At 43.2% G+C, this 16693-nt stretch overlaps 1 non-coding gene across 1 annotated transcript; it reads right to left on the minus strand.

Annotated features, from left to right (window-relative positions):
- Positions 1-995: 995 nt before the first annotated feature.
- Positions 996-1067, minus strand: Trnat-ggu. Its single transcript has one exon. It is a non-coding gene; the product is annotated as a tRNA-Thr (tRNA).
- Positions 1068-16693: the final 15626 nt, after the last annotated feature.

Consider the following 16693-nt stretch of genomic DNA (forward strand, 5'->3'; position numbering starts at 1 on the left):
AAGAGAGGCGCTCTGCATCGCGGTGTAGCTTGCTCGCCAGGTTTCGAGAGGGTGCGTTTCTGGATGAGGTATCGAATATATTGCTTCCCCCTACTTATACTTCCCGAGGAGATCACGAATGTAAAATTAGAGAGATTAGAGCGCGCACGGAGGCTTTCAGACAGTCGTTCTTCCCGCGAACCATACGCGACTGGAACAGGAAAGGGAGGTAATGACAGTGGCACGTAAGGTGCCCTCCGCCACACACCGTTGGGTGGCTTGCGGAGTATCAATGTAGATGTAGATGTAGATACATCACTCGTGGACGGCCGGGGCGACACGTACGTCCTTCGTCAGGCGACTTGGTCGCGGTGGCCCTCGAAGCCGTGCTACACTGCCTTCGCCAGTGACTGAAGACACCTGCATCGAGACGTGACCTTCCGATATAGTATCTTTGCTGCCGACGTGGTGCTCTTGGCGCCGTCGGGCGACGAAACCCAACCGACGCTTCAGTGATTTTGTCACAACGACGCGGTATCAGGCAGCGTCATCAACATGCGCAAGACGACTTACATGACTGTCGAAAGAGGCGATCCCCTTTCAGAAGGTTCCCACACTGAACGCATTTGCATTGCAGCTCTCTAGTACAGTTCGCCGAAATGCGACGGCTGCTACAATGGATCCTAGCATTGCTCTGTGACAGCAAATTCCACCGCATGGCTATGATTCTCCGGACGCGTTACGTCGGCACTTACCTAGCTTCCAAACTTAATTATTTTTCACACATTCTTCCCTTAGTGGTCACCATGGCCCCTAGTTTCCAGATGGTGTATGGACATTTTATGAGCGCAGTGCGATAAGTGGCAATGGCTCCAAATAATGAAAAGTGTAAAGTCATTCACATGAGTAATAAAAGGAATCCTCTAAATTTCGGCTAAAATCAAGCAAATATAAAGGCTGTGAGTTCAACTAAATACTTTTCATGCATATAGACTGACATGGCGAGTGAAAATTTGTACCAAGGCCGGGAATCGAACCCAGGTCTCCAGCTAACCAGGCAGGTGCTTTAGCCACTAAGCCACCTTGGCATAGCAGTTCGCACAACAGCCTCCGCCACACACCGTCAGGTGGCTTGCGGAGTATGGATGTAGATGCAGATGTAGATGTAGCATGAATTACCTTCAGATGCCTCCCTCCTCGTTCCAAATTCCCGCTGCCGCCCCAGTCAACTTTAAATTCCCCCTTGACTCGTCGCTTCAGATTGTATATAGAAAATCATAACTGTATGAGACCAGTAAAGTCTCTGAAATTATGAACAACTAAATATTGCCAACTGTCGCTAATTTGTTGAAAGACAGGGACAGCTACTACCAAGAAATTTGCTAACAAATACTAAAGTTTTTATGAATTTTTTGAACTCTTAAGGTTTTCGTATATTGACGTCATATATCATAGAGCTGAAATTGCCCTTAGTGGAACAATAAATAATTCAGTCCTTTTTGCGATTGTGTTGTTATTTAAACAATTATGTATGACTCCGCATCTAAAATAAAGAAATAATCACCTGGAAGAGTCCTTTACCCATCAGCAACAACAGTGGATTTCAAAAGGATAATGATGAGGCGGAGGAGCAAGACGGCGATGGAAAGATGTTGCACTGGAGGGCAAGATAGCAAACATCATCAATAGAATACAGTACCCCAAGTCACCCGCTGCTGAGCACAGGAAATGAGAACAACAAAACAGCGGGATGCAGATTCCGAAGTGATGTTTCGAGTAACAAAGTAAGATGTTTGTGAGTGAATATAGTTCTTACAGTTGTGTTAAATAGACAACATGTCACGCTGGCACTGTACCACTTCGTTAATTAATGGCTACTGCCCCAGGATCTGTGGCGCAGGTAACTGTGAAGTTAGAAAGTGGCAGGAGGTTATGTGGACGTAAATCTGTAACGATGTTTAAATATGTTCACTAATAAATTTCAACAACTCCTAGCCCATACACAAGATGACATAAGTAAAGTTTTCAGCACTCAAGTTGCCAAAATACAAAATTAATATCTAACACGATTGGACAGACGATAAAATAAAATGCCCCTTTGAGTTTCACAAACTTTACAATACGCAGAGCAAGAAATATCATACTAAAAATAATAGCACAGCAGTAAAAGGAAAGAAAAGAATGCACACATTCTTAACCCAGAACAGTCTGAAATATACCCAACCAAATGCGGACACCATAACACTAAGAGAGCAATTGGCAAAGTAGCAAATATCAGCAGTAGAATACAGTACCCCAAGTCATCCGCTGCTGAGCACAGGAAATGAGAACAACAAAACAGTGAATACCAGCAATAAGAACAGATTAAAATTTTGCTGAAGACAATTACAACAATAACAGGAAAATACAAATTTCGAACTTTAATACACGAGGGCTACGGCGGCTTCGCTGTAGTTCAAAATTGTAATCTCTTGGTAATTCAAGTTGGCCATCCCAGACACTCTCCTTTGCACTACCAGCTGCTCTGATCATAACCGAAATAGTTTTTCTGTAACTGTTGTAACTGAAACACACCACAGCTAACAACATTCCATTACTGGCGGCGCTGCGTTCCCTGGATCCTCTAAGCCTAGCATTGTCCCTTGCTCGAGAACAGAACGATGTTCTGTGTTTACAGTAAGCCAACGCCAGTCCCCACTGCGAGTCCACCAGGCTGCACTGCTGCTTTGCTTCACGACTTCCTGCTTCACCAGATCCATCTAGCTGCTCTCTCAGGAAGATGCCAGCTCTATTGCTTTCTAGCTGGCCATCTCGATACTCTCAGAGGCTCGCTTCTCATGACGACTGTGGAGACCCCATCCTGCATACACGGGATCGCTATCACAGACAACTCACTGGTTCAGCCACCTCGGGACATAAAAAAGCTCGACCAGCACGCCATGCATGGTCAAGCGCTGACCACGAAGATTCATCCCGTCGCTGTCCACCACCCCTGGCGCTGGCGCCAGGTTCATGTCGCTGGTTCAGCCTCGTACACCGGATTTGGTTTGACACCACGCCCCTCCACGCCTCACCGTTGTACAGTAAGTGGCTGTTTTACTGTTGCGGTGTGCTCTCCCGTAGCAGACGCCAACACGCATGTCGCCCGTCCAAGAACTGTCTTTTGGATTCCGGCTTGTAGTAGTGACACCTCGTGATGATACTGTTAAGAAAATTGCCACTTTCGGTCTCATATTCTCCAGCAGCTTTCCAAAAACTTTTGTAACCAATATCAGGTGGGGAATTAGGGTGCGGACGTCCAGGGATGTCAATAAGAAAAACAAGGGGTTCCAGAGTTACAAACGTTTTGTATTCTTAAATACGGAGTACAATGGGAGCGGCCTAGTGTATATGAGCAAACCACCAGTCAAACAGTGCGGCTACAACGGCCAATCGGTGACGCTACAGAGTTTGAAAAATCATCATGATAGAGGAGGGAAGCAGAAGTCTTGCTGCCTCGAATGCCGAGATCAGAGAGAGCGACCCCATATGGAACCACACTCTGGTCGCATCCCTGCGGCCCGCACATGATTTTATTCCCACACATTTCATTGGTTGGTCAGACGCCGCGCCGGAAATCTTGTCGGCCAGAAGCCCTTTTCCTGAATAAACTGCTTTTTCTGCTAGGTGGATAGCACGCGTCGGCTCGTAGGGCACGAGAGTTAACACAGGAGTGACAGGTGTGGATATTTCACTAGACTGGTAATTGCTGGTACATTACCATTTCATGACTTTTTTGGTCTTGTGCAAGCATCCGGCGGACGCATCTCGCATATAATTTACGATAAACAAGGTTGCGTAACATCTTATGTAAGACGTTTCATCCGACATTCCGCTGAGCACACAATTCTTTGGTCGTCATCTGCGGATAATCACGAATATTTTGATCGATACGCTGTACATTACGGGCGATGGCAGTTGATCTGAGTCGACAGGGGTGTGATGCGTTGGATGGGCCCAGGAGTGGGTGCCATAGAACAAGTGGGAGCTGAGACATAGAGCACACGTAATTAGAAGTACGCATAATATATACGTATCTCTGGTTTATTTGGGTTCAGCAAGTCCAAATACGGGCCAAACAATTCGTTGAGTCAGGTAAATTCGTCATATACAGTAACTACGGAGGCTAACTGTTAAGGCTTCGAATGCACCGAGAGAACTCCACGAACATACAGGGTTGGCGTTAGTGCGGCGACTCTTTACGTCGGCTCCGTGGTGGTGCTGGCTGCCCCTGCTGCAGAAGGCGTGCCTCGGGGCCAGCCGTGGATTGGCTGGCCAGTCACATGAGCTACTGCCAATTTCTCGACGTGGAATGCCCGGTGTGGTATCGATAACGTGTGACACCATATGACGAGTTGCGCACATCTTCTTCACTACAACCGGAACACAGTACCCACCGCCTCACATTATTCGCCTCTTACTGTACCGTCTCCATAGGCCTGCAGCAAGAGACGATAGATTTCTAAAACTAAACTCCGCCCGAATTGGCCATGAAGGCCCAACGGTACCGACCGGCCGCCGTGTCATCCTGAGGCCACAGGCGTCATTGGATGCGGATATAGAGTGGCATGTGATCAGCATACCGCCCTCACGGCCGTATGTCAATTTAAGAGATCGGAGCCGCTACTTCTCAGTCAAGTAGATCTTCAGTTTGCCTCACAACGGCTTAGTGCACCCCGCTTGCAACAGAGTTCGGCAGAACGGATTGTCACCCTTAAGTGCTAGGCCAGCCTGACAACGGTGAACTTCGATGATCTGACGGAAACCGGTGTTACCATTGTGGCAAGGCCGTTGGCGTCGATGGATTTCATTGAGGCAATTTGTTCAGCAGTGAGGATCTGAATGACGCATATCTCTGTTATATACACCACGATGTCAGACGCCACTTGAGGACTGTTTTAACAAAACTCAACAAACGTCACTTACAAAATTTTAGAGGAGAAGTAATTTTTCTTGTACTCAATATCGTTGAGTCAAAAAATTTCAAACACATAGTACTGTTCATGTATGTCTATAAGGACTGATGAAGGAATAATTGTAGTTCATCACTAATCTCATATATTGAGAAAAAAATTACAAATTTTTACAAAACTCAACATATCCATGTTTTCAATTGTGTTTGTTCTTTAGCGTTATAAACACTTCCAAAAATTTAATTCAGGAACTCTTTTTTGCACAGAAAGTGATACTCTACAACTTTGATGTACGACACTAAATATTTCGAGTAGACGTTATTGAGTTACAGGCGTTGGAACATGAGTATAACTCACTTTTCCGCCAAATGGGTAAAATAATTTCCTAAAGCAACAGCCTACAGCTGTCGAATTACCGAACTTTAACGATAGATCATCGCATAACTGCTGAACCGACTTCAACTGTTACGTATGTCATTCTATGCCAAATTTTAAGCTCTTCTTTCTTTTGTTTTGGAAATTTTTTGTAGGATGTTTCATTTTCGAGTTAGAAACGACGTAAACTCATATAACTCCTATTTGGAATGCTTACGTTTATTGAAATTGTTTGACGCTTGTGTATATTTATTTGCCAGCACAAGTCTAATGTGTGTACACTAATCACAGTAAGAAATCATCAAATGGTTCAAATGGCTCTGAGCACTATGAGACTTAACTTCTGAGGTCATCAGTCCCCTAGAACTTAGAACTACTTAAACCTAACTAACCTAAGGACATCACACACACCCATGCCCGAGGCAGGATTCGAACCTGCGATCGTAGCGGTGGCGCGGTTCCAAACTGAAGCGCCTAGAACCGCTCGGCCACTCCGGCCGGCAAGAAATCACCCTGTTCAACTTTAGCTCTATTCATATACAGGTCATCACTTAAACAAATAAGGTCATTGAAACATAAACATCCTGTTTTGCATGTTGTTGCAATATGGTTACAGTCTACATTCAGATCTTCATCTGAAGATGCAATCTTGCACTTCTCATTCTTGTGACGTTGACGACTCCTCCTTTATCTTGCACTTTTCACCCCCTGAACTATTTCAGAATATTCTAAATTTTCTGACATCTTAATAACGATGTTCCAACAAGAGCGCACTACAACACTTTCTAATCTTGTAGTAAAACAGGGGCTAAACGTGGCAGAGAATGCAGTGGAACAATATGCAATCTTGTCCAACAAACGCTTAGCAAACAGTTGGTTTATCTAGTAAGATGTTGTGCGAATGCCTGACGGTAAACACATGCGAGTGTAAAGGCTGCTAAAATTAACTTTTAAATTTTATGGTCTTTGTTTCAACCGAGCAGTATAAAAAAAGGAATAGTTCAGTTTTGTGGAACCTTGAAAAATGGAGATGTCGAGTTTTGCGAAAATTTGCTATATTAAGGGGCATTTTACAACGGCAAATATGCACTTTTGTTTATTTTCTTGTAGCCACTGTGTGAAACTCGTACTGAAGAACCAGAATCTGTTAAAAAAAAAGGATTTCGAAAAAAAAGTGCTTGTTGAGTTTTGTTAAAACGGTCCTCAATTTGTAGCGTCCTCCTTCTGCTGCTATCTGTAGCAGGGTAACGAATAGGAAAATAAAAAGTTAATACCACAACAACACATTCTGGCTCGGACACTCAAAGCCAACACACGAAATAGGCGGTTCTCGTTTCGGGATGGCACTCGAAGTTGCGGCGTGGCAAGGTGAAACTTCAGGAAATTGGAGAGCTCGTGAGCAGAGACTGATGGAAGGGGGTGGACAGAGTCACTGTAATGACCAGAGTGGGCAAGTCGGTGGGAGTTATGGCTGTGGAAGAGAGTTAGTGATGTACAGACTCTTGCGCGCGCACCCAGCAGCCGCCGCGAAGAACAGATAGGGTAGGCAGCTCGATCTGGTGAAAGGGGGGGAGGGGGGGGATAGCTGGGAGGCGTCAGAATGCGTTGCGGTGGGCAGGTGTTGGCTCGCGGCGCTCATTACGGCGGTGTGACGTACCGCCGCCGGTAGCCGCCCCGTATCGAGATGCTGGCGGCGCCAACACTCCACTGGCCCAGGCCGAACCAGTTTGGCTGGGCAGGTGTGGCGCCGTACCGGCACTGCCCGCTTCACACGGCGCGGCTGCCGCTGTGTAAAGGTGCGGCCCTGGCTGACACGGACCCGGTGCTGTGACCTTTAAAAGCGTACGTCCACGAGCAAGTACGAGGGGCGTTCAATAAGTAATTCAACACTTCTTTTTTCCGAAAACAGTTTAGTTTAATAGAAGTTTCCAGTACACCATATTATTCTCCGCTATTCTGGCTACAAAACCCTATTCTTAAGGTTATGTTGGTCAATCGGTAAAAACGGAACCCTTACAGGAACACTTCGCTGTTCGTCTGTCTGCCTGACTGTTAAAAAACCTTTTTCTCGGGAACCGGTAGACGTATCAAGTTGAAATTTAACGTACTGAGTACTGAGGTCCATTGTCCCTTGGCGGTGTAATACCGGGTGATCAAAAAGTCACTATAAATTTGAAAACTTAATAAACCACGGAATAATGTAGATAGAGAGGTAAAAATTGACGCACATGCTTTGAATGACATGGTGTTTTATTAGAACAAAAAAAAAACACCCCATATTGCTAGACGCGTGAAAGATCTCTTGCGCGTTCGTTTGGCGATGATCGTGTGCTCAGCCGCCATTTTCGTCATGCTTGGCCTCCCAGGTCGCCAGACCTCAGTCCGTGCGATTATTGGCTTTGGGGTTACCTGAAGTCGCAAGTGTATCGTGATCGACCGACATCTCTAGGGACGCTGAAAGACAATATCCGACGCCAATGCCTCACCATAACTCCGGACATGCTTTACAGTGCTGTTCACAACATTATTCCTCGACTACAGCTATTGTTGAGGAATGATGGTGGACGTATTGAGCATTTCCTGTAAAGAACATCACCTTTGCTTTGTCTTACTTTGTTATGCTAATTATTGCTGTTCTGATCAGATGAAGCGCCATCTGTCGGACATTTTTTGACCGTTTGTATTTTTTTGGTTCTAATAAAACCCCATGTCATTCCACGAATGTGTGTCAATTTGTACCTCTCTATCTATATTATTCCGTGATTTATTCAGTTTTCAAATTTATGCTCACTTTTTGATCACCAGTAGACTGAACCTCGCAAGTCAATTTAATCAAAAGATATGACCCAAATTTTGATACTCGCAATCTGACTCATCAAAACCAGTAGGGTACTTACTATTGGCCTAGAATCATGAAATTCTGGAAGAAGCAACGTATCACAGTACAAGTAAAGGAGAAAATCAGAAAACTTTAACTATACCGTACGAAATAAATATCTTTTTTTTCGTCATTTGATTTTCCGGTGTGAAACTCTACATTAAAACAGCCAGTAGTTCTGCATTCAGGCTGATTGGACCGCACTGGTAGAAGTCAAATACCGGGAAAGCAATGATTTTATTGCTCGTATGACGCGTTTCGCAATTTATCGTTCATCAGATATCCAGAAGCGATTACTGCTCGTAGATGTGGTGTTTCGCAGACTAGTCTGCGAATGTTTCCTTCACATAAACTTGAAATGCCACATCTACGTGCAGTAATCGCTCCTGGATATGTGGTGATGGATTAATTTCGAAAGGTGTCATATGAGCAATAAAGTCATTAATCGCCTGAGGCTTGACTTTTACCATTGGGATCCAGTCAGCCTGAATGCAGAAGTGCTGATTATTATAATAATGGTCACCTTCCTCCTGCATGATTGTACGACACGTTTAAACACACCTCAAAAAAAGTTTTGCATCACCCCAGTTCCCAGAACTCCTGAAGGTTGACTGTGGATATTGTATCACAGAAACAGTCCCCTTGACTGTTCAGAGATGTCACTAAACCCGCCCAAAGATGTAAACAACCGTGCATGAGCAGCGCGTATTAGACGGAAGGGGTCCGACAGCCGATCAGTTCCAGTCATTCCACCAGGAAGGAGGTACACGGCTAGTGTTGTCTCTACTTCAACCATGCCTAGACGGTCAATAACGCGGTTCGATCGCGTCCGCGTTGTTACTTTGCGACAGGAAGGGCTCTCAACAAGGGAAGTGTCCGGGCGTCTCGGAGTGAACCGAGGCGAGGTTGTTCGGACATGGAGGAGATACAGAGAGACAGGAAGACTCGATGACATGCCTCGCTCAGGCCACGCATGCGCTACTACTGCAGTGGATGACCGCAACCTACGGATTATGGCTCGCAGAAACTCTGACAGCAACGCCACCGGGTGTTACAACTCAAATTGTGCGCAGTAAGCTGCATGATCCCCAACTTCACTCCCGACGTCCATGAAGTGGTCCATCTTTGCAAACACGACACAATGCAACGCCTTACAGATGGGACCAACACCATGCCGAATGGACCGCTCAGGATTGGCATCATGTTGTGTTTGGAGGCAACCCGGTCAGGCGGAACTCCTTAGACACACTGTCCAGCGAGTGCAGCAAGGTGGAGGTTCCCTGTTGTTTTTTAGGGTGGCATTATGTGGGCCCGATGTACGCAGCTAGTGGTCATGGGAGGCGCCGTAACGGCTGTACGATAGGTGACTGCCATCCTCCGACCGACAGTGTAATCATATCGGCAGCATATTGGCGAGGCATTCGTCTTCAGGGAGGAAAATTCGCACCCCCATCGTGCACATCTTGTGAATGACTTCCTTCAGGATAACTACGTCGCACGACAAGAGTAGCCAAATTGTTCTCCAGACATGAACCATATCGATATTGCCAGGGATTGATTGAAAAGGGCATTTTGTGGATGACGTGACCCACCAACCACTCTGAGGGATGCACACTGAATCGCAGTTGAGGAGTGGGACAATCTGGACCAACAGTGCCTTGATGTACTTGTGGATAGTATGCCAAGACGAATACAGGCATGCATCAATGCTACTGGATATTAGAGGTACCGGTGTGTACAGCAATCTGGACCACCACCTCTGAAGGTCTCGCTGTATGGTGGTACAGCATGCAATGTGTGGTTTTCATGAGCAATGAAAAGCTCGGAAATGATGTTTATCTTGATTTTCTGTGCAGGTTCCGGAACTCTCGGAACCGAGATGATGCAGTCCTTTTTTTGATGTGTGTATTATTGAATTTAAAAGATTCTCGAAAGTCTTGGAATCCCTCGGTCCGATATTTTGCTACTACAAGTGTCGATAACGGGCAGAAATGGTCGAGATTCTCGTTTTCCGAAATGGATGAACTACCTATACATATAATTAAGTTTGTACGGAACCCTCTGTGCGCTAATTCTACTCGCATCTGGCCAATTTTTCAACATAATCTCCGTTCAATGCGACTGCCTAGCGCCATCTTACTGTGAGGACCTGTATGCCCGCGTGGCGCCACTCTACTGGTCGACGTCGGAGCCAACGTCTCGCTGCATCAATAACCTCCTCACCGTCTGTGTACTGCTTCCCGCAGAGTACGTCCTTCATTGGAGAAAACAGATGCAAGACAAAAGGTGCAAGATTCTGGCTGTAGTGTTGGTCGGGAAGAACAGTCCAATGAAATTTTGTGAGCTCGCCCAGCGGCTTGCCGTGCTTTTGTTCGCTGCCAGGTCTCCGTAGACATTCTACAAGAGCCTGTGAATATCTTCGATGCATTGCTTATCAGGCAAAAAAACAAAAAAAAAAAAAAAAAAAAAAATTCCATGACAGCTCTTTGCTTGGAATGCACCTCCGTTACAGACACCATTTTGAAGGCTACGTTTAGCGCCACCAATTATTGGAATTTCTTGGAACTATGGTGGCTGAAACGAGAATAAATCACAATGTGCTACAAGAAATTCCACATTATTTTAACCGAAACTGTCCGAGAAAAAGAATGTGTTCCATTACTTATTGAATACCCCTTCCGTGTACTTGTTGACGTGTCTGCATTAGAACGAAACTGGGACAAGTTTACTTCTGTAAGTTGCTTGGGCACGTTAATTTCAGAAATTCATATATCTACGCCTACGCCTTCACACCTACACCGCAAGAAACCTTACGGTGTTTCACGCCGCGCACCATGTACCACTGTCAGTCCTTCTCTTCCCTGTTGCATTCGCAAACCAGCGAGAGGGAAAATAACTACCTACACTACTGGCCATTAAAGTTGCTACACCAAGTAGAAATGCAGATGATAAACTGGTATTCATTGGACAAATATATTATACTAGAACTAACATGTGATTAGTCGACATAAAAGTTTTCTGGGTTTGGTACCACGTCATAATGTAAAAACTACTGCTGCTATAGAAAAGCCAACGTTTCGGCCACGACCCAGAAGAAGGCCGCTGCAATCGTGGCCGAAACGTTGGCTTTCCTATAGCAGCAGTAGTTTATACATTATGACGCGGTACCAAACCCAGAAAACTTTTATGTCGACTGACTCTGGCCGCGGAAGCCTACGCAATTATAATAACATATGATAACATTTTCACGCAATTTGGGTGCATAGATTCTACCATTAACCAAAATTACTTACTTTCTGCCTTATTCCAGCCATTCTTAGCTACACAATTAGTTCAGTACGCAGGCTATACCACAGTTGCATACCTTCGAATACATTTCGGGAGAAACAGCGATAGATTTTCACAATTGTATTTATAAAAACAGTCCAGATCGCACAAATCACGTTTATCGGTGACAGGTTTCAGTTCAAGTCCCAGACCATTTGACAGCCTCTGGAGGCTTCTGCAGTGCCTGATCCGTGGATCTGTCTCCACACATCAACCGTGGAGTACAGTCTGAAGACTTTGGACTGAAACCGGTCACCAATAAAAGTGATTTGTGCTAACTAGACTGTTTTTCTGAATGCATTATATCATACTTATCAGCGGAAACTGGGACAGGTGACTGTATACGGTAATAGAAGCAAAAAGTTCCCGCGAACATAGGTCAGCAAACGAACAGTTCGTGAGATAACTGTGAACGTATGGTTATGAACCACCACTGATCTAAGTATGAGATTGTGTCCCAGTCAGTACAGGTGAATGCCTCACTGTCATTGGTCGAAACTGCACACACACACTGACTGTAAACTTCTGTTCGCAGGGACATCGGAAGTTTATCCCCGAAAACCCTTTACAGTTTACCAGAAAAGTTATTGGCTAATTTTACTGTTCTTTTTATTTCTTTTACATGCCATTCAGTCTTCAACTGCGCAACGTACAGGAATTAGCCAACTAATTCTCACTTCAGTAACAGTTTCTTCGATTTTCTTTTCAGTTCCCAGGTTCGATTCCCGGCGGGGTCAGGGATTTTCTCTGCCTCGTGATGACTGGGTGTTGTGTGCTGTCCTTAGGTTAGTTAGGTTTAAGTAGTTCTAAGTTCTAGGGGACTGATGACCATAGCTGTTAAGTCCCATAGTGCTCAGAGCCATTTTCTTTTCAACGTGCTCACTGTGAAAGTTTTTTTTAAAAAACAAAAAAAGGTGAAGATGTCATGAACCAGATGTTTGGTTTGACATCACAATGCTTTACTAGGCAAGATCCCGGTGGAGATGACATGTCGATGCCTCCCTCCGACCTTTGAGCTGTGTAACCCACCGAGTTCTAGGAGGACCTAAACATTAATGTTGATTCTGTACCATGGTGCATGTCAATCTTTATCATGCTTAAAAACATTGCTGTAGGTGAAAAAAGCGAAAAGTGACAGATAGAAATCCTAGAACTGACTGGGAATCGAACTCTAAACATTTGGATCCGTAAGATGACGCTTTACCGTTAACGACTCTTTCTTTCTTTTCTTACTATAATCGATGTTAAGGTCGTCTTTCCAACTTGCTCTTTCTTCCATTCGTTGTTGACGCTTATATTCAATACAGCAAAATAATGGTTTTACGAAACGAAGACACAGAAATAGCTTATTACATTCGCGCGTATATTTAAGCGTTTCCTGTTTTTAGGAATCTAAAAACCTACACAAGAACAGATGAGATTAGTTTTGATGGCATGGAATGTCTTTGCCCAACTCCTCTTGATGTCGTCTAGTGGGCTTTGTAGGTTTAATTGATCCCTTGTTTCTATAGGGATAATTATGTTGAAACTGCATCAAATGCATTCCCAAAATCAATTAACCACACATAGAGCGGAAATTTATATTCCTTGCTCCGTTCTGTACTCTCTTTCACTCCTGGTAGATCGTTCTATATCCAGTTCCAAAGCCAGCTTGCTTCTTTGTCTGATTACGATATAGTAGTTTCTCGATGTGGCTGGCCATAATTTTTGTGGATATTTTGCTCATTAAGGAGAAGACGCTGATAGGTCTTCAGTTTTTTATGCCTTTGGTGTCGCCTTTCCTGTGATTCGCTGTAATTTTTCTGCATACATTCTACAAAAAAGCTACCAGTTTCTTTTATGTTACTTTCCCTCTACCTTTAACCATTTCTATCGAAACACCTTCGTCTCCTTGGACATTTACGTCTTTATACAGAATCTATAATAGCTCATGCACATCATTTTTCGTTACTTCCTAAATGTCAGTATTATCCTTACTAATTATCTGTGCTTGAATAATTTACAAGGATGCGTCTGGGAAGAATCATACAGTAACGTTTCCGTAAACTAATTCGACTGTGTACCACCAGGTAAAATCTAGAATTAACTGTGTTTCTGATCCATCTCTTACACTCTACATTTAAACAAATCTTGGATGCATGTACAATTTCTCTCTGTTATTACTTATTGTGTAATTTATTATATTACGTGACGAAATGTAATGGCTATACAACTCGAGATTCTGTATGGTTTCCTTGCTGCTCTATTGTCTGGACTAGCTTCTTTTGTAAAATTTTGTTTGTGTACTTTTCTTCTCACTTCTAAGGCTTTTAAGAAATAATTTTGTGCTAGTCAGGATATTCTATTATATTATTATTGTCGTTTGCTAGAAATTCTCGCCTAGTCTTTGATAGCTGCCACATTCCATTCGAAATTTACATTTCTTTTGCTTTCTTTATAACTGCAACGTATTTTTCTATTTTCACATTGATCTTTGTTAATCAAATGCCCCATCTGTCTACGTATAGATAATCATAATTTTCTAATTTGCTAAACGTGTTACTAAACTTAATCTACTAATTTTAATCTAACATTAATCAGTTTAATCTAACATGAGATAAATTTTCATCTTTATTTCCATCTGATCCTTATTTACCGTAATATCTATTTGTTCTTTTTTGGAAGAGTGTCTAACGCGAAACCCACTGTTCTTCTAGGCAGACACAGTATTAAGTTTTGACCACCTGCATTTTATTTACGGCGTATTTATAATCAGATTTTTGTCGTACTATTTCATTGAAATTCGCCATTGAGATCTTGTAAGAAATCTTCCGTTATTTATCAGTTCTTGTAGCCCTTGCAGATTTTCTACATCCACGTCAGGCAGTGCGTATATTGATGAACAGATTGAATGACTTTCGTAGGATACTCATTCTGAGGTTTTCAAATAATGTTTGCTACTCAGTTTGAGATTCCTTAAAATTTATAATATTGTTTTTAATTTTCTTGTTTATGAAAATTTCTACTCACGGAGGTCCTTACTTTGAAACTGAAACGTTTAATGTGTAGTGGAGTGGAGGATTCTTTTTACTAGTGGAATGGAGGATATCATATACGTACCTCAGTCCCTTTCCTTTAAGCATTGACTTTACTCTCCATTTAACTGTCCTTTAATCTTAACTTTTCCTTAGGCCCTAATCACTATTTGCATCTGATCCTCATTTAAAGAAACGTGCAAAGGGTAACTGTCTTTCATATTTAGCATACTAATCAAGGGAATATAATAGGACGTCTAATTTCATCAATGAACTTTTCAACTGGCTCTACCACAAACACATTAACGATGGGGAGTGGGATTGCAAATTTAAAGCCATGAAATACTCTAATATATGATCAACAAAGTTTATCAGACATTTGATTATTTGTGGACTAAGACCAGACAAGACAAAGGCATTAGTACATTGATGTGATCCTCTACATTACAAGAACATTTAACGAATTATCTTGATGGATCAAATGTAGACACTGTTGCGGGGTGGATACATCTACATCTACATCTACATCTATACTCCGCGAGCCACCTTACGGTGTGTGGCGGAGGGTACTTATTGTACCACTATCTGATCCCCCCTTCCCTGTTCCATTCACGAATTGTGCATGGGAAGAACGACTGCTTGTATGTCTCCGTATTTGCTCTAATTTCTCGGATCTTTTCGTTGTGATCATTACGCGAGATATATGTGGGCGGTAGTAATATGTTGCCCATCTCTTCCCGGAATGTGCTCTCTCCGTATTGCGTGACGCCTTTCTTGAAGTGTCCGCCACTGGAGCTTGTTCAGCATCTCCGTAACGCTCTCGCGCTGACTAAATGTCCCCATGACGAATCGCGCTGCTTTTCGCTGGATCATGTCTATCTCTTCTATTAATCCAACCTGGTAAGGGTCCCATACTGATGAGCAATACTCAAGAATCGGACGAACAAGCGTTTTGTAAGCTACTTCTTTCGTCGATGAGTCACATTTTCTTAGAATTCTTCCTATGAATCTCAACCTGGCGCCTGCTTTTCCCACTATTTGTTTTATGTGATCATTCCACTTCAGATCGCTCCGGATAGTAACTCCTAAGTATTTTACGGTCGTTACCGCTTCCAATGATTTACCACCTATGGCATAATCGTACTGGAATGGATTTCTGCCCCTATGTATGCGCATTATATTACATTTAACTACGTTTAGGGAAAGCTGCCAGCTGTCGCACCATGCATTAATCCTCTGCAGGTCCTCCTGGAGTACGTACGAGTCTTCTGATGTTGCTACTTTCTTGTAGACAATGGTCAAAGGATAGAGGGATTCGAAAAACGAATCACACGTTCTTACACTTGCTCATTCCGTATCAAACCGAAAAAATATAGTACTATTATTGCTGGAACTATCACAGAATCCAATGACTAATCAGCAGAGAGTATCTGGGCTAAGTCTGAGAGACAGAATGTGAAATGATCGACGCGTGGACGCGTAAGGCACAAGGCATCCAAAGAAAACCACGGTTATGCCTTCGTCAAAGTTTGCAAAAAGATGTTAAGCACACAAATGATTCACGAACGCTGAAGGCGTGCACATTCACCACAAATTTCATTAGAGAATGATTTAAATAAGATCAAGTGCCACAATTCACGGAAATACTTGATGGTGGTCAATTTCAAAAAAATTCAAATGATTTGCCTAAACAAGTATATTCTGTATACCCTATTGATTGAATAATACAGTACATTTTTACCCTGTACTCTCACACGTGACTGAAACAATGATTCCCACAATGAAAGGTATCTATTTACTAGGTAAAATTTAATAATATTTAAAAATGCATTTCATACAGTACTCACACACTGAAGGTGCGTATATTTATTATGAGTTACCAAAGAATGGGTTTAGATCCCTCTATCAACCACGTGCCAGTGTGGCTGTACAAAGCTGCTGACAAGTTCCAAACTCATGAAATAACTGAAAATCTAACTCACGGTTCTTGAAATTCCGTTTAATAAATTTGATATGCATATTTAGAATGAATCCACTACCATACCGGTCCGGGAAACCAAGCCTCTTTTGTTCTACCTCAGTCGTGGAGCCTACCTTATTCATGCACACGGTATTCTTACCAAAACTCAAAAAATGTAATTAAAGCTTCACACAAAATTTATTCCCAC

The sequence above is a fragment of the Schistocerca americana genome, chromosome 3 (assembly GCF_021461395.2).
Source record: "Schistocerca americana isolate TAMUIC-IGC-003095 chromosome 3, iqSchAmer2.1, whole genome shotgun sequence".
NCBI lineage: Eukaryota > Metazoa > Arthropoda > Insecta > Orthoptera > Acrididae > Schistocerca > Schistocerca americana.